The 27885-nt window shown below is 47.6% G+C and overlaps 1 protein-coding gene and 1 long non-coding RNA gene across 9 annotated transcripts in view; both read left to right on the top strand.

Moving 5' to 3' along the window:
* LOC310842216 overlaps positions 1 to 27885 on the top strand; it is a 554664-nt gene that overhangs the window by 192212 nt on the left and 334567 nt on the right. Inside the window, exon 2 of the long non-coding RNA XR_014563007.1 lies at positions 12179 to 12396. This is a non-coding gene — a long non-coding RNA (uncharacterized lncRNA). The remainder of the gene's footprint in view (positions 1 to 12178; positions 12397 to 27885) is intronic.
* HMBOX1 (homeobox containing 1) overlaps positions 1 to 27885 on the top strand; it is a 132908-nt gene that overhangs the window by 22475 nt on the left and 82548 nt on the right. The gene's annotated exons all lie outside the window — the stretch shown is intronic.

The following is a 27885-nucleotide window of genomic DNA, read 5'->3' as shown; positions in this document are numbered from 1 at the left end:
TTGTCCAAAACTGGCTGGAAGTCCATATTGTGATATTGGTATCATAATTTTTGACCCGGCAACATGCGGGAGAAACCGTGACGCCAGCCAATGCCTCTACGTAGTTCTATCTTTATTTCAGATATATCATATCTTTATTTCAGATATGATATATCAGGATATCACGATGTTTAGCAGGTGAAATATCACGAGGTTGAATATCAAATATTGCCCATTCAGCACCTAGTTGCCACCAGCTATGAAACTCCACCATATTATCCTTGCAGAATTGAATGATACTTGTATATAATAAACAAATGGAATAAATATACTAGAAATATATACAGGAAAAAGCTATAAAACAAACTGTGTGATAAAATTAAGACAATAGAAAAAGTACAACGAGAAAGATTGGAAATTTCTTTCAGAAGACTTTATTAGATAAAACAGGATGTTATAGCTAATATTTCTTATTGTTAATTCTCTTTTGTTATTTGTTATTTTTATTTTCTTTATACTTTTTCTTTTAGATCTTCGTGTTTAATTTTGTTGCAACCATTTGTAATGCATATGTAAGATGATATTTTAAATTAATAAAGACGAATTTATAAAAAATAAAAAAAAGAAACTCCACCATCTTGGATGGGTCCAATTCATGGAGGAGGAGAGGGCTATTGGCCAGGATGGCTCTGCTCTGCCTCCATAGTCTAACCTCCTTGAGGGCCGGAACCTCCAAGATGTTACTGTTTGCGGACCATAAGGTCCTCCATGGGGCATACTGGGAGAGGCGGTCCCGTAGGTACGAGGGTCGCAGGTCGTATAGGGCTTTAAAGGTCAAAACCAGCATCTTAAACCTGACCCTGTACTCCACTGGGAGCCAGTGCAGTTGGTGTAGCACTGGATGAATGTGATCCCGCGGCAAGGACCCCGTAAGGAGCCTCGCTGTGGCATTCTGCACCCGCTGGAGTTTCTGGGTCAGCTTCAAGGACAGCCCCGTGTAGAGCGAGTTACAGTGGTACCTGGGTTACAGATGCTTCAGGTTACAGACTCCGCTAACCAGAAATAGTACCTCGGATTAAGAACTTTGCTTCAGGATGAGAACAGAAATTGTGCTCTGGCAGCAGGAGGCCCCATTAGTTAAAGTGGTGCTTCAGGTTAAGAACAATTTCAGGTTAAGAACGGACCTCCAGAACAAATTAAGTTCCTAACCAGAGGTACCGCTGTACAATATTCGAGCCTGGCGGTGACCATCACACGGAATACGCGAGGGAAGAGATTGAGCTCTTTCCATTTAGCAAACAGGCTTCCCCCATAGATTCCTTTCTCATAACCTCGCGCTTTTTGTCCAAGGGGCAGATTGCGAACTTTGTAAGGTGGTGTGTACATTGCGTTGAAACGTCTGGGCTCGGCGTAAGATTTGTGAACACACAATAATTACATTACCCGCGGTTACTCTTCAGCTTTCCCCAGCTGTGGAGTTTACAGCCTCGCCATGCATGATTGCTGATCTGTTCCTCAACGGGTCTTTTATTATCTGTACTTGCCCCGGAGTTCCCTTGCTGGGTTAGACAGAGCAGGGCGACTGTGCTGGGTGTCCTCTCTCGGTGTCATACGTGCTGTGCGGCGCTTGGCAATTTTTACGAGAGACGTTCCTAACTACGAAAATGAGCTTGCAAGGGGGGGCGGGCGGGTTATGAACTCTCAGCTGGTAGTCCTGCGATTGGATTCTAAACATTAACCAGGTTGTGAATCAGCTTTGCAGACGAGCTTAAAAAAAAATCCAGGCACTGAGGAAGTCTGACCTTTTCCCAATTCTGCAATATTTTTTGAGGTGTGACAAACAGAGCTGTACACAGTGCTCCAACGTGCACCAGTGCCACAGATTTGTCTAAACCTGTCGTTCCCAAACTTTTTGGTCCACCGTAAATTCATCCCCAGTGCCCACTACCAATACCCTATAGAAAGCAATACAGAGGTACCTCAGGTTACATACGCTTCAGGTTACACACTCCACTAAGCCAGAAACAGTGGTTCAGGTTAAGAACTTTGCTTCAGGATAAGAACAGAAATCGGGTTCTGGCAGTGCGGGGGCAGCAGGAGGCCCCATTAGCTAAAGTGGTGCTTCAGATTAAGAACAGTTTCAGGTTAAGTACGGACCTACGGAACGAATTAAGTACTTAACCTGAGTTACCACTGTATTCAGAATAGTGGTTTGCACAGCCCACTAAATACAGTGGATGCTCGGGTTACGAACATGATCCATGAGGCATGTTCGCAACCCGCAGTGTTCGCAACCTGCACCGCCGTATCTGCGCATGCGCGGGTCATGATTCTGCGATTCTGCACATTCGCAAAGCGCAATTTAGCACGGAAGTAACCTGTTCCGGCACTTCTGGGTTTGGCATGGTGCACAAGACCCGAAAACGCGCAACCCGAAGCGTCTGTAACCCGAGGTATGAATGTAATGACACGATAATTAGTACAATGAAACGGATGAACTGGATCCAGTGATAACAGCTTTTCAAAGTTTGATAGGTATTTGTACCTTCAGCACCATCCCCGGCTGCCTCCTTGTCTCTTAAAGGTAAAGGGTCCCCTGACCATTAGGTCCAGTCGCGGACGACTCTGGGGTTGCGGCGCTCATCTCGCTTTATTGGCCGAGGGAGCCGGCGTACAGCTTCCTGGTCATGTGGCCAGCAGGACTAAGCCACTTCTGGCGAACCAGAGCAGCGCACGGAAACACCCTTTACCTTCCCGCCAGAGTGGTACCTATTTATCTACTTGCACTTTGACGTGCTTTCGAACTGCTAGGTTGGCAGGAGCAGGGACCGAGCAACGGGAGCTCACCCCGTGGCAGGGATTCGAACTGCCAACCTTCTGGTTTGCAAGCCCTAGGCTCAGTAGTTTAGACGACCCCTTAATCAGTGGTTTAGCACTCCTTAATCCTACCACCCCCACAAGGGACCCTAAAGCCCACCTTGGGAACCACTGAGCTAAAGGTATTATGATATTGGAAGACTTGCACGCCGAATCTCTTTCCTAGTGGTGCACAATACGGAATTCAATTTTTGGCAGCTGCCCCACACTGGGTTGATGCTTCCATTGACCTCTCCTCCAATAATCTTGGGTCCCCTCTTTTGGTCAGGTCACCGTCAGCTTGGACCCTTGTCGGTATATTTTTATTTTATTTAAAATCCTTTGTATCCCAACACATTGTTGCAAAAAGCCATTCCAGAACCAGATGCAATAAAACATACGTAAAACAGAAGCACAAGTGTCATAAAGCAGATGAGATACAAACCTCAGATTACCAAGTCGGAAAAATTTTTGGTAGGATTTCTTATCTTGCCCTTCACCATAAGTTCCCTGGGCAGGTTGAAGCAATAGAAGAGACGATTCTAAAAGCGGACAAAGACATTCCAGTGATAAAAAATACATAAAAACCATTCCAAATGGAAGAGAACATTATAAATTAGGCAAAAGAGGTTTATGTCCCCCAAACCAAAATACATTACATCTCAAAGGACAAGGCAAGGAGGTGCATTTTCAGCATACAGTCATACTTCAGGTTGAATGAGCGCGTTACTTCCAGGTTTTGCCGCTTGTGCATGCGCAGACGCTCAAAATGACGTCACATGCATGCGCGGAAGCGGCAAAACGCGACCCGCACACGCACAGACACGCCGTCGCATCTTATGTTCCATTCAGGATGCGAATGGGGCACCGGAACGGATCCCGTTCACATCCCGAGGTACCACTGTACAGTACAATGAAGATGCTTGGCTTACTCCTCTGTGGGGAGAGAATTCCACAATTTAGCAGCTGCCCCGCACCTCTGAGGTTGGTGGAACAAATAAGAGCAGTTCCTTCTGCAAATCTGAATGCCTAAAAAAGCCAGTAGGACCTTTGCTTCAAATTACAGTCCAGCAAAGGGCTGGATAAATGATCAAGTCCTTACCTGGCACCAGAAGCTCAGCATCTCCACCTGCCATATCTCAGAGGGGAGGGAGTTCCAAATATGGGGGTGCCACCCCCAAGAAGGCTCTCCCTCGTGGCACCACCAAATGAACCCCGGTAGCAGGTGCCGCTGCCAAGAGAGCCTCCCTAGCTGATTTTAAAACACAGGTTATCCTATAGCGCAGGGGTCAGAAACCTTTTTCAGTCGTGGGCCAGTCCACCGTCCCTCAGACCATGTGGTGGGCTGGACTATATATTTTTTTGGGGGGGGGGGTGAACGAATTCCTGTGCCCCACAAATAACCCAGAAATGCATTTTAAATAAAAGGACACGTTCTACTCATGTAAAAACACACTGATTCCCGGACCATCTGCAGGCTGGATTGAGAAGGCGATTGGGCCGCATCCGGTCTACGGGCCTTAGGTTGCCTACCCCTGCTATAGATGACTGTCTTGCAGGTAAGGAGGTCCTAAGTTAGCTACAGGTTTGCCTACCTGGTCTAGAACCTTGAAACTGGCTCAGGAGCAGATGGGCAACTCATGCAGATCTTTCAGGAAGTGGTGATTTCTGTGAAGTTGGAGGTGCCGAATGTGCATCACTTTATCCTATCTCAGGGGCAGCCAGAGATGCTCACCGCACACTTGGCGCCATGCATGATGCCCCCTCCTTTTTAGGCCACTGAAAGCGAAGCATAACCTGCCCATCCTATTTCCCCTGGGGAGAACTTGATTGGGATAAAAGTTCAGCCCCCTCCCGACCCCCTCTCTTCCACCGTTCCTGACCCCCGGAGGCCACGGTGGTGATGTTCAACATGACATCATGGAAGAATAAAACAACTACATATCGTTCCAGCCTCCTGCTTTCTTCAGATTCTGGAACTTAAGCCAACTGGGCAGATGCTCAAGTTACTCATCCACTAAATTGTCCTAATGATTGAGCCTCTCAAGAAGCTGAACGGCTCGAGTCTCGCCGACAGCCCAGCACTTCTGGCCACCGATCAAAGCCGCCGTACGTGGGGCAGAAGGCACCTCTTGTAGGTGGGGCGTGCACAGAGGAAATGCTGCGCTGCCTGACTGCTTTCTGTTTCTTGCACCACGCGGGTCTGTGTTCAAGTGGTGACAGGCCTGCAGTTTGCAGTTTGGTTTTGTCATGTGAAGTGAAAGAGACAGAATATGTTGGTGCTGCTGCAGGCAGCAAAAGTGCAACACAACAACAACAACAACAACAACAACAACAACAACAACAACAACAAACTTATTTATACACCACCCTTCTGGCTGGGCTTCCCCTGCCACTCTGGGCGGCTTCCAGCAAAATATTAAAATACAGTGCAGTGGTACCTCGGGTTACATACGCTTCAGGTTACATATGCTTCAGGTTACAGACTCCACTAACCCAGAAATAGTACCTCGGATTAAGAACTTTGCTTCAGGATGAGAACAGAAATTGTGCTCCGGTCTTGCGGCGGCAGCAGGAGGCCCCATTAGCTAAAGAATGAATTAAGTACTTAACCCAAGGTACCACTGTAATGCATCAAACATTAAAAGCTTCCCTAAAGAGGGCTGCCTTTAGATGTCTTCTAAAAGTCTGGTGGTGGTAGTTCTCTTTGACATCTGGTGGGAGGGTGTTCCACAGGGTGAGTGCCACCACCGAGAAGGCCCTCTGCCTGGTTCCCTGTAGCTTTGCTTCTTGCAGCAAGGGAACCTCCAGAAGGCCCTTGGCGCTGGACCTCAGTGTCCGGGCAGAACGATGGGGGTGGAGATGCTCCTTCAAATCTTACAAGACAAATGCACCTCGCTCTAGACGGCAAAAGAACCCCCAACTATTCCCCAAAGCTCAAGGGAAGTGAGTGTCACTGTGTTGCTGCAGAACCCACACTAAAATTCATGTAAGAAAGAGCAGGGGAATATCTGTCTGGAGTGTTGGTTCCTTGAGGGCATAAAGCTCTTTGATGGAGCTTAGAGAACTCTTGAAAAACTAGGGTTTTTGTACTGATTTTAGCCAGTGCATCTCAATGGAGAGGAGACGAGTAGCCTTGTTATATTTCTTTGTTCTATTGCCTCTTCCTGCAAGTCATTGCCTATTTCCTATTTCGTTTACTTTGCCGAGTTGGTTGTTGAAAGAGTATGATCTTGGTGAGGAATGGCAAACCGGTTATCTTTGTTTGTCTCCCGAGTTCTAAGTTTATCTTACTATTACCTGTATGAAACCCATTCTTCTACAGGTGGCAGGTAATTAAATTATCCTGGTAACCAGATTATTTGCAGTGATCTTTACCTAAAGTCGGAGGAGCTCAGGAGGTGTGATCAATGCCTCGCAGGACACTTTTGAGATAAGAATGAGACCGGGGTCGGTGAAGTTCATTTAGGGGTGTATTTTGATGACATCTGTGTTGACGTCATGATCTACAGTAACAAACCATGGGGGGAAATCAGATTGGCATGTACCATTGCAATGTCATAATTCTGCGTGCATGTTCCCTTATTTGCTGGAGTGGCATCAGGAGGAAGACCCTGGTTTTTATTTTATTTTAGTGGTATCGAAACTTCTGATTGAGGAAAGGAACTGCCAATGGGTGGTGAAATGTCTCTCTTCTAGCCTCCCCTTCTCCTGTCTTTTGGGGCGAAAATTCAGTGCAATTTAATCTGGTGCACAATTCAACAGAATTCACACGTGGCGGGAATTGAATTTAATGCCCCTAAACCAGGGGTCTGCAACCCACGGCTCCGGAGCCGCATGTGGCTCTTTTATACCTTTGCCGCGGCTCCGGGGCGGATACTAGCGAGGGGAGGAGGCGCATTGTGCTCCCCGACACTCCCCACTGTGGCGGGCGCTGTACTGGCTGTGACGTCGCATGGGGGCGGTGCGTGCGTTAGTCACGCACCGTCCCGACATCACCTTCCCGCCCGTTGCGGCTCCCAGGTTTTTTTTCTTCGGAAACGGGTCCAAGTGGCTCTTTTTGTCTTAAAGGTTGCAGACCCCTGCCCTAAACCAATGAAGTTCATTTGGTGGCTTTGAGCTAGTTGCTTTCTCTACTTTAACCTAACCTTCCTCATGGTGTGGTTGGGAAAAGTTCATGCATGTGTGCTTTAGCTCCTTGCAGGCATGGAAGAATAAACATACAATATTATTTTTTAAAAAAATTGTATTGCATTTTTGTGCACCGCTTATAGAACTTTTAAAAAATTTGAACCTGCTTTAAAGAAAAAAGAAATGCTTTTAAATAAAACAAAACACTATCCTAAAAGCAGAGATACAATAGCTCTATACTGGTTTTCATTTTGTGAGAAACAGGAATTCAGTAATAAGAGAGTCCAATCTCCTGGGGTCAGGGAAAGTGTTGGGCAAAGAGAAGGTCATTCCAAAGTTCAGCAGCCATAGCAGAAAATGCCCATTTCGGGGTCACCGGCCTGTAGTTATTCTGGGGACGCGGCTGGCACTGTGCTCTAAACCACTGAGCCTCTTGGACTTGCCCTTCAGAAGGTTTAAATCCCCACGATGGAGTGAGCTTCTGTTGCTCGGTCCCTGCTCCTGCCAACCTAGCAGTTCGAAAGCACACCAGTGCAAGTAGATAAATAGGTACCACTGTGGCGGGAAGGTAAACAGTGTTTCCTTGCGCTCTGGTTTCCGTCACGGTGTCTCCTTGCACCAGTAGCGGTTTAGCAAACGTCGTCTCCCTCGGCCTAAGAAGCGAGATGAGCACCACAACCCCATAGTCGCCTTTGACTGGACTTAATCGTCCGGGGTCCTTAACCTTTTTACCTTACCTACTCGGAGGGGGGGGGGGAGTCTGATGCTGTGAGCAACACTTTCCCAGATTATCTAAGAACTGAACATGACAAAAGATCGAAACAAACAAACAAAAAAATTCCTTCCAGTAGCACTTTAGAGACCAACTAAGTTTGTTATTGGTATGAGCTTTCGTGTGCATGCGCATTTCTTCAGATACACAGTGTGCATGCACACGAAAGCTCATTCCAATAACAAACTTAGTCGGTCTCTATGGTGCTACTGGAAGGAATTTTATTATTATTACCGTATTTTTCGCTCTATAAGACGTACCAGACCATAAGACGCACCTAGTTTTGGGAGGAGGGAAACAAGAAAAAAAAAATCTGAATCTCAAAAGCCTGAACAACAAGAGGGATCGCTGCACAGCGAAAGCAGCAATCCCTCTTGCTGTTCTGGCTTCTGGGATAGCTGCGCAGCCTGCACTCGCTCCATAAGATGCACACACATTTCCCCTTACTTTTTAGGAGGGAAAAAGTGAGTCTTATAGAGCAAAAAATACGGTATTTTGTTTCGACTACGGCAGACCAAACCTACCTACTATGACAAAAGATGGAAGCCTCATTTGGTCCCCTCCACCCCACCCCCCCAAAAAAGTAGCACTGTTGTCCCTTGTGGAGACAAGAGTAGACCAGCAATGGATACCTGGCTAATCTCAACAGCCAGACGTGGGCGATCTCTGTGGGTCAAGTCTCCCCTCTTCTGCCCTTGCGGCTGGTTCTTGCCTTGCCCCACCATGAAGAGGAGCTGGATGAATTATGCCGAATGAGTCAGGGATGCCCAGTTTTGCTTATTTCGCGCGATTTACACGCAGGGTGCTGAACTGAGCTTTCCTTGAGGGGGCGCGATTCTGGTGACCTTGACGTCGAACGGAGAGGATGTACTGTTTTTCTTTTTGAGCAGAGAATACACAAGCCTGCTGTCTCATCATAACCTTCAGTCTGATTAATACATTGGGCCTTCTTTTTAAAAAATGATCGCTTCTTTCCGTGATCTCCTCCTCTGCGGGAGAGAAAGGAGAGCCTTCCCTTTATGTCTCTCTCGCTCTCACTCTCTGATACCGAGGATACCATCTTTGCAAAGTCCATATTGACGTTGGCAACTTTCCCAGCTACTTAAGGTTTAAAATATAATAAAAAAAACCCAGGGCAGCATAAAACTGCCTTTGGTTGTTCTCCGACAAGATGTTTACTCTGTTTCAGAGCATCCTGCTTTCCGCCTGTCTGCGCTGGTAAGGGTCCAGAAAGCATGGTGCCGTTTTGCAGTCGTGCCGCCAAGGTTGCTGTCACCTGCCCTGGACTCCCCAGGTGTCAGTCCCAGGCTTGACTTTTCTCCTGCTACGGAAAGGACCTTATTACTTTGGCAGCTGTGCTTCTTGACAGAAGACAGGAAACAGGAAGTGTTTGCTTCCTGCTTTCCCCCTCTTTTTTAAGGAGAGAAAAGCCCTTTCAGGTGCTCTTGATGCTAATGGGTACGTAAATGGCATGTAGGGAAATGTATCATAGGAGACGTCGACCGTTCTCTAGGTCATTTGCCCACAAAGCGGCGATAAGCCGGACAAACAGCAGGGTCACTTTGGAGACCTGTCACCAAAACAGATTTGGCTGGCTAGGTGAAATTCATATTCGTCGTCTTCTTCTTCTTCACCCAGCAGTCTGCCAGCCTATTTGTTGCATGCCATAATCGTAATAAGGCGTGGGTGGCGCTGTGGGTTAAACCACAGAGCCTAGGACTTGCCGATCAGAAGGTCGGCGGTTCGAATCCCCGTGACGGGGTGAGCTCCCGTTGCTCGGTCCCTGCTCCTGCCCACCTAGCAGTTCAAAAGCACGTCAAAGTGCAAGTAGATAAATAGGTACCACTCCGGCGGGAAGGTAAACGGCGTTTCCGTGCGCTGCTCTGGTTCGCCCAAAGCGTTCTAGTCCTGCTGGCCACATGACCCGGAAGCTGTACACCGGCTCCCTTGGCCAATAAAGTGAGATGAGCGCTGCAACCCCAGAGTCAGCCACGACTGGACCTAATGGTCAGGGGTCCCTTTACCTTTACCAATAATAATAGTAGTGATAATAATAATACTTTTATTTATATCCTGGCTGAAACTGGGCTCAGGGCAGCTAACATCAAATATAAACATTGATATAAAATCAAATGATAATGAAATCACCTCTTGAAAACAAGTCAGGATAAAATTAAAATCTGAATTAGATGGTTTTCCGCAGGATTTGGGTTGGGAACAGTAAATGCTCATCAGGCCCAACTGTGTACGCTGATCTTATATGGGCCTGTGAGAACGCTGGGAGGTCTCTTTCGTACTACAGTGGATGTTCGGGTTATGAACGTGATCTGTGTGGGATGCACGTTTGCAACCTGCAGCGGCGCATCTGCGCACGTGCAGGTTGCGATTTGGCGCTTATGCACAAAGTGCAATTTTATACTGCAATGCGCTCTACGTGGGGCTACCTTTGAAGGTGACCCGGAAACTACAACTAATCCAGAATGCGGCAGCTAGACTGGTGACTGGGAGCGGCCGCCGAGACCATATAACACCGGTCTTGAAAGACCTACATTGGCTCCCAGTACGTTTCCGAGCACAATTCAAAGTGTTTGTGCTGACCTTTAAAGCCCTAAACGGCCTCGGTCCAGTAGACCTGAAGGAGCGTCTCCACTCCCATCGTTCTGCCCGGACACTGAGGTCCAGCTCCAAGGGCCTTCTGGCGGTTCCCTCATTGCGAGAAGCAAAGCTACAGGGAACCAGGCAGAGGGCCTTCTCGGTGGTGGCGCCCGCCCTGTGGAACGCCCTCCCATCAGACGTCAAAGAGATAAACAACTACCTGACATTCAGAAGACATCTGAAGGCAGCCCTGTTCAGGGAAGTTTTTAATATGTGACATTTTAGTGTATTTTTCATCTCTGTTGGAAGCCGCCCAGAGTGGCTGGGGAAACCCAGCCAGATGGGCGGGGTACAAATAATAAATTATTATTATTATTATTATTATTATTATTATTATTATTATTATTATTATTGCTTCTGCACATACACGATCGCTGAAACCCGGAAGTAACCCGTTCTAGTACTTGCGGGTTTCAGCGCATCCGTAACCTGAAAAAATGCAACCTGAAGCACCTGTAAGGCGAGGTATGATTGTAGTTCTTACACAAAAACGGAAGGGGAGTCAGGCTGAGCCCTGACCAAAGGCCCGGCAGAACAACTCTGTCTTACAGGCCCTGTGGAATGATGTCAAAGATGTCAAATCATGGCTTCTGACTTGCCACGATTCACGATCAGGGGCCCTGTATGGACTAACTCACGGTATATTCAGAAAAAGGTAGGCACAGGTGTTTAGGACCAGTCACTGGCAGCTCCTCAAATTCTCTCTCTCTCTCTCTGTTTTTTAACGTTGCAGAGTTGGGATAAACCGGAGCAAATTGGGGCTGGTAATCAGGGCGAATAAAAATTGATTGAGTTTTTAATTTCAAATTGGGTCTTGATTTTTAATACTTAACACTTGCCCAAATTAAGGGTTAAATATAGCTGTTAAATCACCGTTTTAAATGTAAAAATATACCGACTCAATTACAGTTCATCAGACTTTAATGAGGGAGAAAGCCAGTTGGTTGTAGCCTTAAAAAATTATTTTAAATTAAACAGTATAGCGTTGTGTAGGGGTTTTCTTTTTTTGAGGGGAGAAGGAGAAAAATAAAAGAAACTCCTACAGTCTGGTCCAACTCTTCTACTTAAAGCATCTGTCCTAAATCATTTCCAGAGCTGACTTTTTTGCAAGTGGAGGAAGTGTTGTTTGTCTTACTTCTTTTTCATTCAGCAGATAATTCCCACGTTGTAAGGGAATTGGGGTTGGTTTTTGCAGCCCAAATCTCCACCAAGGGACCCCATAAGGAGCTCTTACAAGGAGCTGTCCGTCCCCCCCACTTTGTAAGGAGGCGAGGAGCCCAGAACAGAAAGCATGATATAATTTTTAAATCCTCTGTAATAAACGTAAATCTGCCCTTATTCCCTTATGGGGGACACAAGAGCCCTTTGCAGGTTCTCCGTCGGTCGGAGAAAATAACAGAGGGCAAACAGAGAATATTGAGAAGCAAAGCAGCTAGTAAGCCTGATCTTGATTGAACTGTTGCAACAGGGTGCTCCCCTCTCACGCAGGAAAGGAGGAGGACCCTGAAAAAGGTATGTCCGCCCTTATATAGACATTTTAAATTGCCGTCTTGGAGTCCAAGACCACCCCCAGAAACATCATACATACATCAGAGAAGGGGTGTAGCTCAAGACCCCCCCCATACATCATACCTACATCACAGAAAGGGCGGTCTACAGCAGAAATCTGAGTGCGTTGTTTACCTCCTGTCTGGCAGGTTACCTGTTAATGCTTACTTGATTGGATATCCTGGGGAGCCTGGCCAGTCTTTTGTAATGACGAATTGAGTATTGCTCCTGAGCCAGGTCACAGGCTCACCCTATTCATACACAGACATACCCTTAAGACAGGATTTGTGAAGGAAAAGACAATGGGGAGGCTCCCCCACCTCCTCCCTCCTTGCAGAGAAAACATTTGAAAATGGTTTCAGGGCGGTCCTCCTGTGCTGCTCCAGACATGTGGTCCACACATCTATGTATGCGCTTGGTTGGTACATTTATGAACATTTATTATATATATAAAGGTAAAGGGAGCCCTGACTATTAGGTCCAGTCGCGGATGACTCTGGGGTAGCGGCGCTCATCTCGCTTTACTGGCCAAGGGAGCCGGCGTACAGCTTCCGGGTCATGTGGCCAGCATGACTAAGCTGCTTCTGGCGAACCAGAGCAGCGCACGGAAATGCCATTTACCTTCCCGCCAGAGCAGTACCTATTTATCTTCTTGCACTTTGACGTGCTTTTGCACTGCTAGGTTGGCAGGAGCAGGGACTGAGCAACGGGAGCTCACCCCGTTGCGGGGATCCGAACCGTCGACCTTCTGATCGGCAAGCCCTAGGCTCTGTGGTTTAACCCACAGCGCCACCCGCGTCCCATTATATATATATAAAAAGACCTTAATTTTTTTTATTTCACAGGCATGTGGTTTATGCATTTACCTTGTGCCCTTCTGAACGTGCATTTCATTTATGGCACTTTAGAATTCTTATATCACAGAGAAGATTCGGAGGCGAAGAGCTGTAGCTCCGTGCCTGAAACATTGGATAACTGCTGCTCATCAGTGCAGACAATATTGAGGCGGATGGGCCAATTAGTCTGACCCAGTCGGCTTCCTGTAGTCTCACCCCATCAGCTCTATATTAGGACTTTCCAGGTGTGCAGTCCCAGGTAGGCTAGAAAAACAAGGGGTTTGCCAAGCCTTTGGTAGCTGGTGGTCTGCATTTGGTCTGGGACATTGCCGTGATTCTTGCACTGCAAGAATTATTTCGTGATAAGCTGTGCAGGCATCCCCCAGCATCCTGCGAATCTAAAAATGGACCAGGAGGCAGCTTTGGGAAAACAAGACGTTTTCTAGTACGGCTCCATCTCTAATTGAAATCGATATAAGATATCCCAGCCATCTTTGTTCGGGCAGCTTTTTCCCTGTGATGGGTGTGAGCGTGTGTCTTTCTCTTCCCCTTCTTTCGATGAAAAGACCTGCTCTTAAAGCGGTTAATTATTTACACGCTCAAAATAGCAGCTCTTTGGGACAGGGTGTTCCCGGAGCCACTGCAGCGATCCCTTTTGCACCAGAGGAGCTTTCTTTGTACGTACTGTTGTAAACAAAAATTGCCCTTTTGCCTTATGGGGTATCCAAGAGCCCATATAGAGTCCTTCCGTAGGTTCCCTATTGGTAGGAGAAGACAACAGAGGCCAACCAGAGAATATTGAGAAGGAAAGCAGCTAGTAAGCTTGATCTGTATTGATCTGTTGCAACAGGGTACCTGCAGGAGAGAGGAGGAACCCAGAAAAATGCTGTGCAAGGCCTTATAAAGACTTTTGAAATTGCCACCCTGTAGATCAAGACCACCCCCAGAAACATCATGCATACATCACAGAAGGGGTGTAACCTAAGACCGCACCTCAGATACATCATACCTACATCACAGAAAAGGCGGTCTAAAACAGAAATTTGAATGTTGTTTTTCTCCTGTTGTTGTTTACCTCCTGTCTGCCAGGTTACCCGTTTAATGGTCACTTGATTGGATTGCCTGGGGAGCCTGGCCAGTCTTTTGTAATGAGCCAGGTCAGCCTCACACCCTATTCACATCTTAAATGTGCCCTTAAGACAGGATTTGTGAGGAAAGAGACAATGGGGAGGTTTTCCCACTTTGACCTTGCAGAGAAAACATTTGCTCAGTTTAGGAATCAAAATGGTTCCAGGTCGGTCTTTATGTGCTGATCTATGTACGTGCTTGGTTAGTATCTAAGACCTCAAAATTCCTATCACAGTACAATAATCCGAGAAACTCCTTTTTTTACCTAAAAAGGTCAGAAGAGCCCATTGCATCAATGGCCCCTCTAGTCCAGCAACTACTTCTTACAGTGGTGCCTGTGGGAAACTTGCAAGCAGTATTCGAGCACCATTATTATTAATCAAATTTGTATACTGGCCTATACTCGTAGGTCTCAGGGCAGTTCACAACATAGAATTACAATATAAGAAATGCAAAATTCCTCTCCCCTCCTGCGGGTTCCAGCACGTGATATTCAGAGGCATTACTGCTTCTACCATTGGGGTAGATCAGAGCTATCCTGGCTAACAGCCATTGTTGTAAATAAAATCCGCCCTTATTCCCTTATGGGGGACACAAGAGCCCTTATAGAGTCCTTTGTAGGTTCTGCATCAGTAGGAGAAAATAACAGAGGCCAACCAGTGAATATTGAGAAGCAAAGCAGCTAGTAAGCCTGATCTTTATTGATCTGTTGCAACAGGGTGCTCCCCTCTCACGCAGGAAAGGAGGGAGACCCAGAACAAAGGTATGTCCGCCCTTATATAGACATTTAAAATTGCCTGCCTTGGAGTCCAAGACCACCCCCAGACACATCACACCTACATCATAGAAGGGGTGTAGCTCAAGACCACCCCCAGATACATTATACCTACATCTACAGCAGAAATCTGAGTGCGTTGTTTACCTCCTGTCTGGCAGGTTACCTGTTAATGCTTACTTGATGGGATACCCTGTGGAGCCTGGCCAGTCTTTTGTAATGACAAATACTTAGTTCCTGAGCCAGGTCACAGGCTCACCCTATTCATACACAGACATACTCTTAAGACAGGATTTGTGAACAAAAAGACAATGGGGAGGCTCTCCCACCTCCTCCCTCCTTGCAGAGAAAACATTGATTAAAGCTGTTGCAACAGGGTGCTCCCCCCAGACGCAGGAGAAAGGAGGAGGACCCAGGACAAAGCTGTGCAAGTCCTTTTATAGAGTTTTGAACTACCTGCCCTGGAGCCCAAGACCACTCCTTCATACATCAGAGAAGGGGTGTAGCCCAAGACCACCCCCCAATACATCATACATACACCACAAAAAAAGGCGGTCTACAACAGAAATCTGATTGCGTTGTTTTTATCCTGTCTGCCAGGTTACCTGATTGGATTACCTGGGCATCCTGGCCACTCTTTTGTTATGATAACTACTCGATTCCTGAATCCAGATCACAGGCTCACCCTATTCATATCTTAAATGTGCCCTTGAGACAGGATTTGTGAGCAAAGAGACGATTGTGGCCTGCAATGGCTCAGCGCATCTGGCTGCTAACCAGAAGGTTGGTGGTTCGAGCCCACCCAGGGATGGCTGTGGCCAGGATTCCTGCATTGCAGGGGTTGGATTGGATGACCTCAGGGGTCCCTCTTGACCCCACAGTTCTGTGATTCTGCCTCTGATTTTAAAGCAATGAAGGCATGCGCTTTTTGGAAGGCTTTGACAACCCAGCACAAAGCTGCTGTCGGGAAGGAACTGTGCTCCACCTGCAAAAGAAGAAGCAGCTCCTTTAAGCTTTTTGCCAGGGCTCATTTTTGCCAGGTGCCCCCAAACCCTTTCCTCAATGTGCGCTGGAGTGAGCGCTTGTGGCCCCAAACAAGCTCTGGAGGTTTTTTGGGGTCTGCATCTCTTTGGAGAAGCTCTTGCAACAGACGCTAGGACCTGCTATCTCCCCTGCGCCGATGCCGCAAGCAAGGGCTGGTTAACGTTCCCCTTCTATGAGGGCATCCCCACCAGGGACCCAGAGAGGAAGGCTATGCCCAGGGGGGCCCGGAAAAGCAGGGGGAAATTCTGCGCAAGCATTAGAACTCTAGATTTTAATGGAGTACTTAGTGCTAATTTATGGGTGTATCAGTGGCACTGACTGGAAATCGCGTTGACTCTTGCGCAGTGGTAAACAACCGTTAGAGAGGCCTCTTATTAATTTCGGCTGCGCGCTAGCAGGAAATGGCGTGTTTTTCTTTCTCACATGATGGGCGAGATCCTACGCAATAAAAAGGAGACGCTCCATTTCCCACTAATATAGGCAAAATAGCTTCTTTGGCTTCCAGATAGCTGAGATAGAGGCCATTAAAGGCGAGGAAGAGAGGGATCAGTCAATTTCCGGGCCGCTGTCTGCTTCCCCGGTGTTCATTCACGGGCCTTTTTGGTCTTGTTTCCACATTAGTTTGTGCTTACTGATTTTTTTCTCTCTCTCTTCCAAATCACAAAATAAATGCTTTGTTCCAGTTTGTGCGTTTCGAAATGGACTCGTGGCACATTTGGGCTAAGCGTAGCTCTGTGTCGTCTGTGCTTTACCTGTCTGTAATGGATAGAATCAGAATCGCAGAGCTGTGATGGGGTCCAGGGTCATCTAGACCAACCCCCTGCAATGCAGGAATCTCAGCTAAAGCATTGCTGTAAGAAAAACTGCTCACTTTCCCTTATGGGGTGTTCCAGAGCCCGTATGGAGTCCTTAAGTGGGTTCCCTATCGGTAGGAGAAAACAGAGGCCAACCACAGTATATTGAGAAGCAAAGCGGCTAGTAAGCCTGATCTTTATTCACAGGGCCCCTACTCCCCACACCCAGCAGAGAGAACTCTGAACAATGGAGCGCAAGCTCTTAGGTAGACTTCCGAAATTGCCCACCCTGTAGCCCAAGTTGTTGTTGTTTAGTCGTTTAGTCGTGTCCGACTCTTCGTGACCCCATGGACCAGAGAACGCCAGGCACCTCTGTCCTCCACTGCCTCCCGCAGTTTAGCCCAAGACCACCCCCTAAAACATCATACATACATCACAGTAGGAGGCGGTCTACAGCGGAAATCCTGCCCTCCAGGATACCTGATAATGGTCACTGATTGCATTACCTGGGCAACCTGGCCATTCTTTTGTGATGGTTAATAATCTAGTTCCTGAGTCACAAGCTCACCCTATTCATACACAAATATGCCCTTAAGACAGGATTTGTAAGCAAAAAGACAATGGGAAGGCTTTCCCCATTTGCCTCCCTCACTGCAGAGGAATATTTGAGGTCATTGGGAGAGTCAAAATGGCTCCAGGATTGCTCTCCCATACTATTTCAGACACATGGTTCATATATTTAGATACGTGTACATTTATCACTCTGTGGGCTGGACTGGTGCACCGCGACACCGGAAATCGCATGTCCGCAGCGCCGGAAATCACTTCTACTCATGCCCAGACGCCGGAAATTGTGGCTGCGCAGAAGCGATTTTCAGTGTCTGGGCATGTGCAGAAGCGATTTCCGGTATCTGTGCATGCGCAGCCGCAATTTCTGGCGCTCAGCGAGTCCCTGTGCTGCGCTGTGCCGCTTTAGCGCAGCATGCGGCTCGGTTCGGGGGCGGCGTAAAACGGTCTTCGTGGGCCGGATCCTGCCCATGGGCTGCACGTTGCCGACCCCTGCTTTATATATTCTCTGTTCTGATTTTAACATCTTTTGTTTTGTTCTGCCTTGGGCCATCTGGGTCATGGCCAGGCTGGAAACATCTGACATGAACCGCTTTCTGCAAGCAAGGGATTTGGCTTTCTTTGAGGGGTGGGGGGAGCCGGGGGAGCTGAAAGTGGGGGGCACTGATGATCCGTGGAGGGAAACGAGCCCTTTTCAACCTGAGAGGGAATGCAGTGCAGTGGTTATAGTGGTGAATTAGGACCTGGGAGATCAGAGTTCAGATCCCCACTTGGCCATGAAGCTCACTGGGCCAGTCATATTCTCTTAACCTACCTTATAAGGTTGTGGCAGCAATTAACTGGGTGTGTGTGTGTGTGAACCATGTATGCAACTTTGAGCTCCGCTTTGAGGAGGGGGTACAAAAGCAATTGATTTAGGGAAGCTTTTAATGTTTGATAGGTTATTGTATTTTAGTGTTCTGTTGGAAGCCGCCCAGAGTGGCTGGGGAGGCCCAGCCAGATGGGCGGGGTATTAATAATAATAATAATAAGAAGAAGAAGAAGAAGAAGAAGAAGAAGATCCATCTCAGCAGGGGTCTGAATAGCCTGCTTTATTTATAGGGAGCAATTTCTCAATCTAAATTTCCTACTCCAGAATTTAATTTTAATTTTGCTTCGCAGTATCGATTGGTGACTCATATCTTATGGAAAAGGCTGCATTCGTGTTGGAACCCTCTGAGATTCTGTGAGTGTCCAGTCTCTCTTTCTTTTTCTATCTGATTCACAATTTGGGTACATTTCTGTTGGAACGGTGGAATGAGAATGTCTTGTCCCCAGAGATCATCTCTTTTGGCAGTAGGTTTGGTTTCTCACCAAGAATATGTAGAACTTTTTTTTTTTTTTGCCAGTGGTGCGGGGATGCATTTTAAGTAAATTGCTTGATGGAGATTGGTTTTAAGATAAAGATACTTTTTTTAAAAATCTTCTTTTTAACCTTTTATTCTTACTATATATCTATATTTTAAAAAACATTAACATGTGGCACATCGTTTTCACAATTCAAATGCAGGCGGAGAACAATCTTAGTTGATTTCATAAATACGAATGTGTCTTATTCTCAGCAGATTGGTCAATAGAGTCCCATAGATTCCCTTGACCTCCCTGTCTCTTAACCCACTGAATGACAGAATGCCCATTCTCAAAACACAGATGTGTTATTTTGTTGTTGTTTAGTCATTTAGTCGTGTCTGACTCTTCGTGACCCCCTGGACCAGAGCACGCCAGGCCCTCCTGTCTTCCACTGCCTCCCGCAGTTTGGTCAAACTCATGCTGGTAGCTTCAAGAACACTGTCCAACCATCTCATCCTCTGTCGTCCCCTTCTCCTTGTGCCCTCCATCTTTCCCAACATCAGGGTCTTTTCCAGGGAGTCTTTTCTTCTCATGAGGTGGCCAAAGTATTGGAGTCTCAGCTTCAGGATCTGTCCTTCCAGTGAGCACTCAGGGCTGATTTCCTTCAGAATGGACAGGTTTGATCTTCTTGCAGTCCATGGGACTCTCAAGAGTCTCCTCCAGCACCAGAATTCAAAAGCATCCATTCTTCGGCGATCAGCCTTCTTGATGGTCCAGCTCTCACTTCCATACATCACTCCTGGGAAAACCATAGATGTGTTAAAACAAAAAAAATTCCTTCCAGTAGCACCTTAAAGACCAACTAAGTCAGTTCTTGGTATGAGCTTTCGTGTGCATGCACACTTCTTCAGATACACACAAGATGTGTTATAGTCTTCTATTTTAGGGGGAGGGAGAACTCCTTATTTATTTATAGAAGCATTTCTGTACTGCCATTGCATAAAATATCTGGTCGGTGCAAAAAGATAAAGCATTAAACACCATTAGAAACAATGCAAGTGATCATTAATGTTCCAGAATAAGTAAAGAAATTTGAAGTAGCTGCGAAGGGCTGTGTTGGCATGAAAAGGTTTTCAATAGGTGCCTGACAGTCGAAAAAGTGAGGATGCCTGCTGGATTTCTGCTGAAAGGATGTTCCACAGAATGGGACTATTGCCCCTAGAATAGATGCCTAACCGAATGTTGCTTTTAGTCGAAATGTATTTCTGGCTGCAAAATTGGGGGGAAGTGCATGGTAAAATAAGAAATAGAATGATCTGAAACAAACATCTCCAAATACATTTGACACAAACTGTTAACTAGTATTTTATGAATTTGAAACATAGAAATTGCTTTCTAACCCTACTGTTATAGGAGACTCAGATATTTTTTTTTACCTAGCACTCATCTCCTGATCTGGGGACCTAGCATTTTTACTGCACAAAACTGTTGAACGGAACTAGCCAAGATCTGCATCCAACCCAAGTTTGACTTGGAATTTAGACACATCAAACTGAACAGATCTAAGTCAGTCATGTCCATTAATTCCAACGGGGCCTTCTCAGAGCAGGGACAATCCTTTAACCCTTTAAAGAGCGCCCAGCTCTTGTGGGAGAAAAACCAGTAGGCTTGCTTTCGCTGAAGCCAGGAGGGCAAGAGGGATCGGTGCGCACCAATCCTGCTTGCTCTCCTGGCTTCATGGGTAGCCCCGCAAAGCGTCCTGAGCGAAGAAGGAGGAGCGCTCCCTCTTAGCTCAGGACGCTTTGCGTTCCTTTCTTATTTCTTCATTTTGGACTCACAGCTGTCCATGGAGGCACAGGTCAAATCTGTATCCAGGGCAGCTGTTTACCAGCTCCATCTGGTACGCAGGCTGAGACCCTACCTGCCCGCAGACTGTCTCACCAGAGTGGTGCATGCTCTGGTTATCTCCCGCTTGGACTACTGCAATGCGCTCTACGTGGGGCTACCTTTGAAGGTGACCCGGAAACTACAACTAATCCAGAATGCGGCAGCTAGACTGGTGATTGGGAGCGGCCGCCGAGACCATATAACACCGGTCTTGAAAGACCTACATTGGCTCCCAGTACGTTTCCGAGCACAATTCAAAGTGTTGGTGCTGACCTTTAAAGCCCTAAACGGCCTCGGTCCAGTATATCTGAAGGAGCGTCTCCTCCCCCATCATTCAGCCCGGACACTGAGGTCCAGCGCTGAGGGCCTTTTGCCGGTTCCCTCCCTGTGCGAAGCCAAGTTACAGGGAACCAGGCAGAGGGCCTTCTCGGTAGTGGCGCCCGCCCTGTGGAACGCCCTTCCAGCAGATGTCAAAGCGATAAACATCTACCTGACATTCAGAAGACATCTGAAGGCAGCCCTGTTCAGGGAAGTTTTTAATATGTGACATTTTAGTGTATCTTTCATCTTTGTTGGAAGCCGCCCAGAGTGGCTGGGGAAACCCAGCCAGATGTTGTTGTTGTTTAGTCGTTTAGTCGTGTCCGACTCTTCGTGACCCCATGGACCAGAGAACGCCAGGCACCTCTGTCCTCCACTGCCTCCCGCAGTTTGGTCAAAGCAGCCAGATGGGCGGGGTACAAATAATAAATTATTATTATTATTATTATTATTATTATTATTATTATTATTACTAAAAACTAGGTGCGTCTTATCGTCCGGTGCGTCTAATAGAGTGAAAAATACGTTTTAGAATTGCTGGGAAATCATTGAACCCAAGCGTGTATAAGTTATTCCGGGTTTCCTTTACCCAGTCTCCCATTTTCAGAACTTTGCTTTCTCCCTGTCTGCTGGTTATCTCTGTCCTTGTGGCAAAAGAGACAAAAGAGACACGGACAGGTGGTTTGCTTCTCTTTGCCAACATTGCAGCTAACTCTGAAAAGCTTGTTTTCCTGAGCAACCTCAGCATTTAAGAGCACAAGCATCCAGGTGCTCACAGATGGCCTGTTTATTGCACATTCATCCTGATTTATTTGCAGGAAGATAGGCGGGTAGCCCTTAGGTCACTCTGTGGGGCAGCCTTTGCCATCTCTCTGTCCTCCAGATATTGTGGACTAAAACGTCCATGATTCTATATGATTCTAGGAGCACAGCTGAGCTAGCTGGGGCTTATGGAAGTTGCGCTTCAAAACATCTGCCGAACACTGTATAGGTTTTGCATGTTGTCCTGCTTGCCAGGGTTGGTACCAGAGTTCAGCTGACTTGGGCAGAAGCCCGGAAACTTGAACCTTGTGCCGGGGCCCACTGCCCTGACCCTAGCACTGTGTTTTTGGTTTCTGCTGCACTCTTGGGGGAGAAAAATTAAAAGCGGCAAGGGTGACTTTCTATTGTCGCTGGGTGTTTTGGTCTCACAACTTTGGAACGCCCTGCTGATGGATCTGCCGCAGGCTACCCATGCTTCAATTATTTTGGGAGACTTTGTTTATTTATTGGACTTAACACTTGCCTTTTTTTTATTTACCGTAAATTTCGCTCCATAACACGCACATTTTTCCTCCTAGAAAGTAAGGGGAAATGTCTGTGCGTGTTATGGAGCGAATGCCTACAGATGGCGGGGGAATCTGCTGCAGTTGTGAGCAGTCCGTGGCTCGCTTTGAAACAGCAAAGCGGGTGTAAGCGGCTCCTGTCAGCGAGCCAAGCTGGGGAGGAGGGAGAGAAGCAGAGCGGGGTTGTTTAAAACAACCCCGTCCTCTATGTTCCTCTCTCTTCCCCACTGAGCTGCTAAGGTGCAGCAAAGCTTTTCAGCCAGCCTAGCCGGGAGGAGGGAGAGAAGCAGAGTGGGGTTGGCTGCTTTAAAACAACCCCCTGCTCTCTGTCCCTGCCTGCAGTTTTTTGCTGTCCGATTTTGGATTAGCCACTATAGGGGCTGTGTGTGTGTGTACTTGAGCTATTCTCCTCCTGCTGCTTCCTGTTCACTCTCCCTGGCTCTCCCTCCGACTTTAGAATTGACACTCTGTGTGTCTGTGTGTGTGTGAGAGAGGGCTCCTTCTCCTCCTCCTGCTTCCCCTTCGCTCTCCCTGCGCCCCTGCGCTCTCCCTCCGACTTTAGAATTGACACTCTGTGTGTCTGGTGTGTGTATGAGAAGGGCTCCTTCTCCTCCTCCTGCTTCCCCTTCGCTCTCCCTGCGCCCCTGCGCTCTCCCTCCGACTTTAGAATTGACACTCTGTGTGTGTGGGGGGGGCTTCTTCTCCTTCTCTTGCTTCCCGTTCACTCCCCCAGCGCCCCTGCGACTTCCAGCGCCCTGTGACTTTAGGGCCAGTTCTCTCTCTCTGCGTGTGTGTGTGTTTTGACCTCACTGCGCTTGTTGGGGGAGAGTGTTGGTCGCAATTTTTCTTGATTTGTCTCAGAGTGGTTACTATCATGGTTTCCTTGCCGGGGAGGAGGGAGAGATGCAGAGCCTGCTTGTTCTAAAGGAGCAAAGCCGGAGAGGAGCCTCTCCTGCATTATCAGCAGCATCCTTCTCCACACACCCCACGCGTGCTCCTTGTCCCTTGAGTTCTTTTCCTTCCCTCCCCACTTAAAACGTGGTTACAAAGCACGGATCCACATGGATCCTCAGGATTTTTGCACTAGGTCACCCCAAATTCACCATCAGATCACATAGCATATCCATGGCTACAGCCTGCACCAAAACACACACGCACCCACTGTTTCATGGGGCCGCAATGGCGCAAAAACGTGGTTACAAAGCATGGATCCACATGGATCCTCAGGATTTTTGCATTGGGCTACCCCAAACTCACCGTCAGATCACATGTCTGTGGCCACAGCATGAACCACAAAAATCATACATCCACTGTTTCGTTTAGAATATTTTTTTTTTGTTTTGCTCCTCTAAAAACTACGTGCGTGTTATGGTCAGGTGCGTGTTATAGAGCGAAAAATACGGTAAGTGAAAAGTTAAAGCCACTTGCCGTGCAATACAAAAATTAAAACAGATACCAAAGTAAAAGCTAAAGTTGTTGGTGTACCCACACCCCGGTCTCAACACATCCCACCCTCCAGATGTTTGGGACTACAACTCCCGTCAGTCCTTAGGGCTGGGGGGTGATGGGAGTTGTAGTCCAAAGCACCCAAAAGGCACCAAGTTGGGGAAGCCTGCCCTGAGACCTCCCTCTCCCTGCCTCTATGGACTAGCTCAGGGGTCTGCAACCCGCGGCTCCGGAGCCGCATGTGGCTCTTTTACACCTTTGCCGCGGCTCCGGGGCGGATACTAGCGAGGGGAGGAGGCGCATTGTGCCCCCCGACACTCCCCACTGTGGCGGGCGCTGTACTGGCTGTGACGTCGCATGGGGGCAGTGCGTGCGTTAGTCACGCACCGTCCCGACGTCACCTTCCCGCCCGCCCGCTACATTGAAAGGGGGCATGTACGCTGGTCACTGTTTTGAAGGGGAGTGAAGAACACACACACACAAAAAAGGTAACTTGTTAATTTAATGTTTATTTCTATGAGGAGGAATAATTCTGAGGGGTCAAACAAAGAAATAATAAAAAAGTGACAAAAAAAGTTATTTTTATAATGACGAGTTTTGCAGCTCCCAGTTTTTTTTTTCTTTGGAAACGGGTCCAAGTGGCTCTTTTTGTCTTAAAGGTTGCAGACCCCTGGGCTAGATCATGTTCTCCTGTTTCAAATTCCATAAGCAGGAGCGTCCTGGTTTTCTGGGGGGTGTGCCGTGGAAAACATTGCTTCTAAGTTTACAGCATTCTTTCATTTGAACGGCTTCCTTCCTCCGCCTGACCCCAAGTCCCAGGGCTTTGCACGCTCCGTACGGCCAGCTACAAACAAACTACACACACACATATATAGTCCTCAGGGTCCTCCATACTATAACAAGGTAAACAAATGACAGGCTGACCTTTTTATTCTTTCTTTTCCGTTCCGCCCCCCCCCCCAAAATCCTGGCAGTGTTCAAACCAGTTTCCGCTCCCCAAAGCTTTCCTCCTGCTCCTCCCTCCGCCAATGTTGTTTAATCCATTTATGCCTCTCTCCGCCCCCCCACCCGCCAATCTCCTCCGTGCGACACTTTATGACTTTGTAAATCAGCCTGAGCGGCACCAAATCAAATCGAAGACCCTGATAACGTATGTCTGCCGTTTCAGTCTTGTCTAACCTAACGATTTGGTCGTATAATAAAACCGGATTTCAGCAGATTTGTCAGCCGTGACCTTCGCTTTTTATGAATCTGGGCTGGCTGTCCTCTTGTTAAATTATGCATTTCGAAGTCTTCTGCCATCTTTGGAGGGTTTTTCACCCCCCCCTCTCTTTTATTAGCCGGCCCCTGTCATAATAATAATGCCTTCTTGCTGCGCCGTTCGGAGGGAGGTTTAAGGATGTGTTTTGGGTGCAAAGGGGAGTTTTATCCCAAAGGCGAGGGGGTGGGGAAACAAAGGCTTTTTTCCTGTTTTGTTTTTATCCGATTTCTGCCTCCCAAAGGGATGGACCTCTTGTCTGACGTGGCAAGTATCCATGTTGGGAAAGCGCTGCACAGCACTGGTTTGGGCATGTAAAAGGGACGCGCGGGTGGCGCTGTGGGTTAAACCACAGAGCCTAGGGCTTGCTGATCAGTAGGTCGGTGGTTCGGATCCCCGCGACAGGGTGAGCTCCCGTTGCTCGGTCCCTGCTCCTGCCAACCTAGTAGTTCGAAAGCACATCAAAGTGCAAGTAGATAAATAGGTACCATTCCGGTGGGAAGGTAAACAGATTTTCTGTGCGCTGCTCTGGTTCGCCAGAAGCGGCTTAGTCATGCTGGCCACATGACCCGGAAGCTGTACGCCGGCTCCCTCGGCCAACAAAGTGAGATGAGCGCTGCAACCCCAGAGTCGATCACGACTGGACCTAATGGTCAGGGGTCCCTTTACCTTTAAGGTGGCATGTAAAACTGTTTTATCTGGCAGAAAAATGGTAGGGCATCTATCTTGCGTGCAGAAAATCCCAGATAGGGCCAGGAGGGCCCCCTTTCTGGAGACCTGGAGAAGGTAGACCTGGAGAAGGAGACCTGTCTGTGCAGGTAGACCGATGGCATCTTCCTGTGTTGGACTAGGACTCTGGCAAGACCTGGGTTCAAATCCTCACTTGGCCATGGAGCTCACTGGGAAATATTAGGCAGCCCCTAGCTTAGATCCTGACGTGGGTGGCGCTGTGGGTTAAACCACAGAGCCTAGGACTTGCCGATCGGAAGGTCGGCCGTTCAAATCCCCGTGACGGGGTGAGCTCCTGTTGTTCGGTCCTAGCTCCTGCCCAGCTAGCAGTTCGAAAGCACGTCAAAGTGCAAGTAGATAAATAGGTACCGCCCCGGCGGGAAGGTAAATGGCATTTCCGTGCGCTGCTCTGGTTTGCCAGAAGCGGCTTAGTCCTGCTGGTCACATGACCCAGAAGCTGTACGCCGGCTGCCTCGGCCAGTAAAGCGAGATGAGCGCCGCAACCCCAGAGTCAGCCACAACTGGACCTAATGGTCAGGGGTCCCTTTACCTTTACCTAGGTTAGACCCAGCAGAATCCTACCTGGTCCAACCGAAAAGAGACTCTGGGTTCAACAGCGCCCAGTGGGTGTGCCCCCAGCTCATCTGTGAGTTCAAGCCTGGTTGTTTTGTGCTTTTAAAGTGGTTTCACAATCCTAGTTAAGGACAGGGATTTTAGCAGCTCACATAAGGGGCAGGGATCGGCGGGAGCGCTGGATTTCCATTCAGGAGGCAAGGAAAGCCACCCCTGTCTCACGATATCCAAAGGAGTGGAGCGGAGAGTCTCTTGGGTGCGTGTCAGATTTAGGATAACTTGCAGATCTGAAATGCATGAGGCGAGGAAGGCAATCTGCAGAAGACACAGAGAATGCCTTGCTTTCAAAGTGCCAATCTGGTGCCCCCTAGACGCGTTGGACCACTGGTGGCTGATGGGAGTTGTAGTCCGAAGCTTCTGGACTCCGAAGCCAGGTTGTCAGAGGCCGCTTTAGACATTTAGCATTCCTTCTTCTTTTTTTGGAAATTTTATTTACAACATAACATAACCCCACCCAATACAGAAATCCACCCTCATTAAACACGAAAATAACATACAATAAGCATAACATACAACAATACAAACAGCCAAATAAAAGACTTCCTTTATCCTGTATCTGGCCTCCTTATTTACTTCTTATAAACTGTTTCCTTTATGAATCACTATTAAGATTTTTCTAATTATAACTTAAATATCCACAAAGTCTCCTGCAGACATTAATCGAAACAAGTCCAGGTATGTATTTTAGGGCACTGTTTTGCGAAGTATTCTCTGCATTTCCCCCATGCTTTTTGAAACTCTTGTCTAGTGTGATCTCTAATTGCCTCTGCTAATCTAGCCACTTCAATATACTCTAGCAGTTTGTCTTGCCATTCCTTTTTTGTTGGCACAATTTCTTTACTCCAGTTTTTAGCAGTTAGGATCTTTGCCGCTCCTGTGGCATAGAGGAATATTTTCTGATCTTCTCTTGCTATACCTGTGTCCGTTATCCCTGGTAGAAGAGCTTCTGTATTTTTCACAAAGTTATACTTCAATACTTTTTTATGTTCGTCATATACTAGGTTCCAGAAACTTTTGATTTTTTCACAGGTCCAGACATTCCTAATTGCATCTTTTGCTTTCCCGTTGCCTCTTGTAAAAAAAAAGCACCGCTAACCACTTAAGGGATCACTTTCGCCTGGCTCTGCTGTTTTGGACTTTGACGCAGGAGGGGCATGGCCGAGTGGAAAGGCCTGTGCTGTTCTTGCCAGCGGTCCAGGTTTGCCCTCTGCATCTTCAGGTGAAAGGATCTCCATGGAGAGCTGCTTTCTGTCAGTAAGCTATGTGATAGGAATTTTATGGTCTTAGATATATTCTAAGGTAATTCTTAGGTAATATTCATAAGTGTACCAACCAAGAACGTACATAGATCAGCACAGGAAGATCGATCCTGAAGCCATTTTGATTCTTAAACTGAGCCAATGTTTTCTCTGCAAGGTCAAAGTGGGAAACCTCCCCATTGTCTCTTTCCTCACAAATCCTGTCTTAAGGGTATGTCTGTGTTTGAATAGGGTGTGAGCCTGTGACCTGGCCCAGGAACTAAGTATTTATCACTACAAAAGACTGGCCAGGCTACCCAGGAAATCCAATCAAGTAACCTGCCAGACGGGACGCAGGTGGTGCTGTGGGTTAAAGCCTCAGCGCCTAGGACTTGCCGATCGAAAGGTCGGCGGTTCGAATCCCTGCGGCGGGGTGCGCTCCCGCTGCTCGGTCCCAGCGCCTGCCAACCTAGCAGTTCGAAAGCACCTCCGGGTGCAAGTAGATAAATAGGGACCGCTTACCAGCGGGAAGGTAAACGGCGTTTCCGTGTGCGGCTCTGGCTCGCCAGAGCAGCGATGTCACGCTGGCCACGTGACCCGGAAGTGTCTCCGGACAGCGCTGGCCCCCGGCCTCTTA

Source organism: Podarcis gaigeae (genome assembly GCF_964106915.1).
Source record: "Podarcis gaigeae genome assembly, chromosome: 3".
NCBI classification, from domain to species: domain Eukaryota; kingdom Metazoa; phylum Chordata; class Lepidosauria; order Squamata; family Lacertidae; genus Podarcis; species Podarcis gaigeae.
This window is presented reverse-complemented; position numbering and strand designations above follow the sequence as displayed.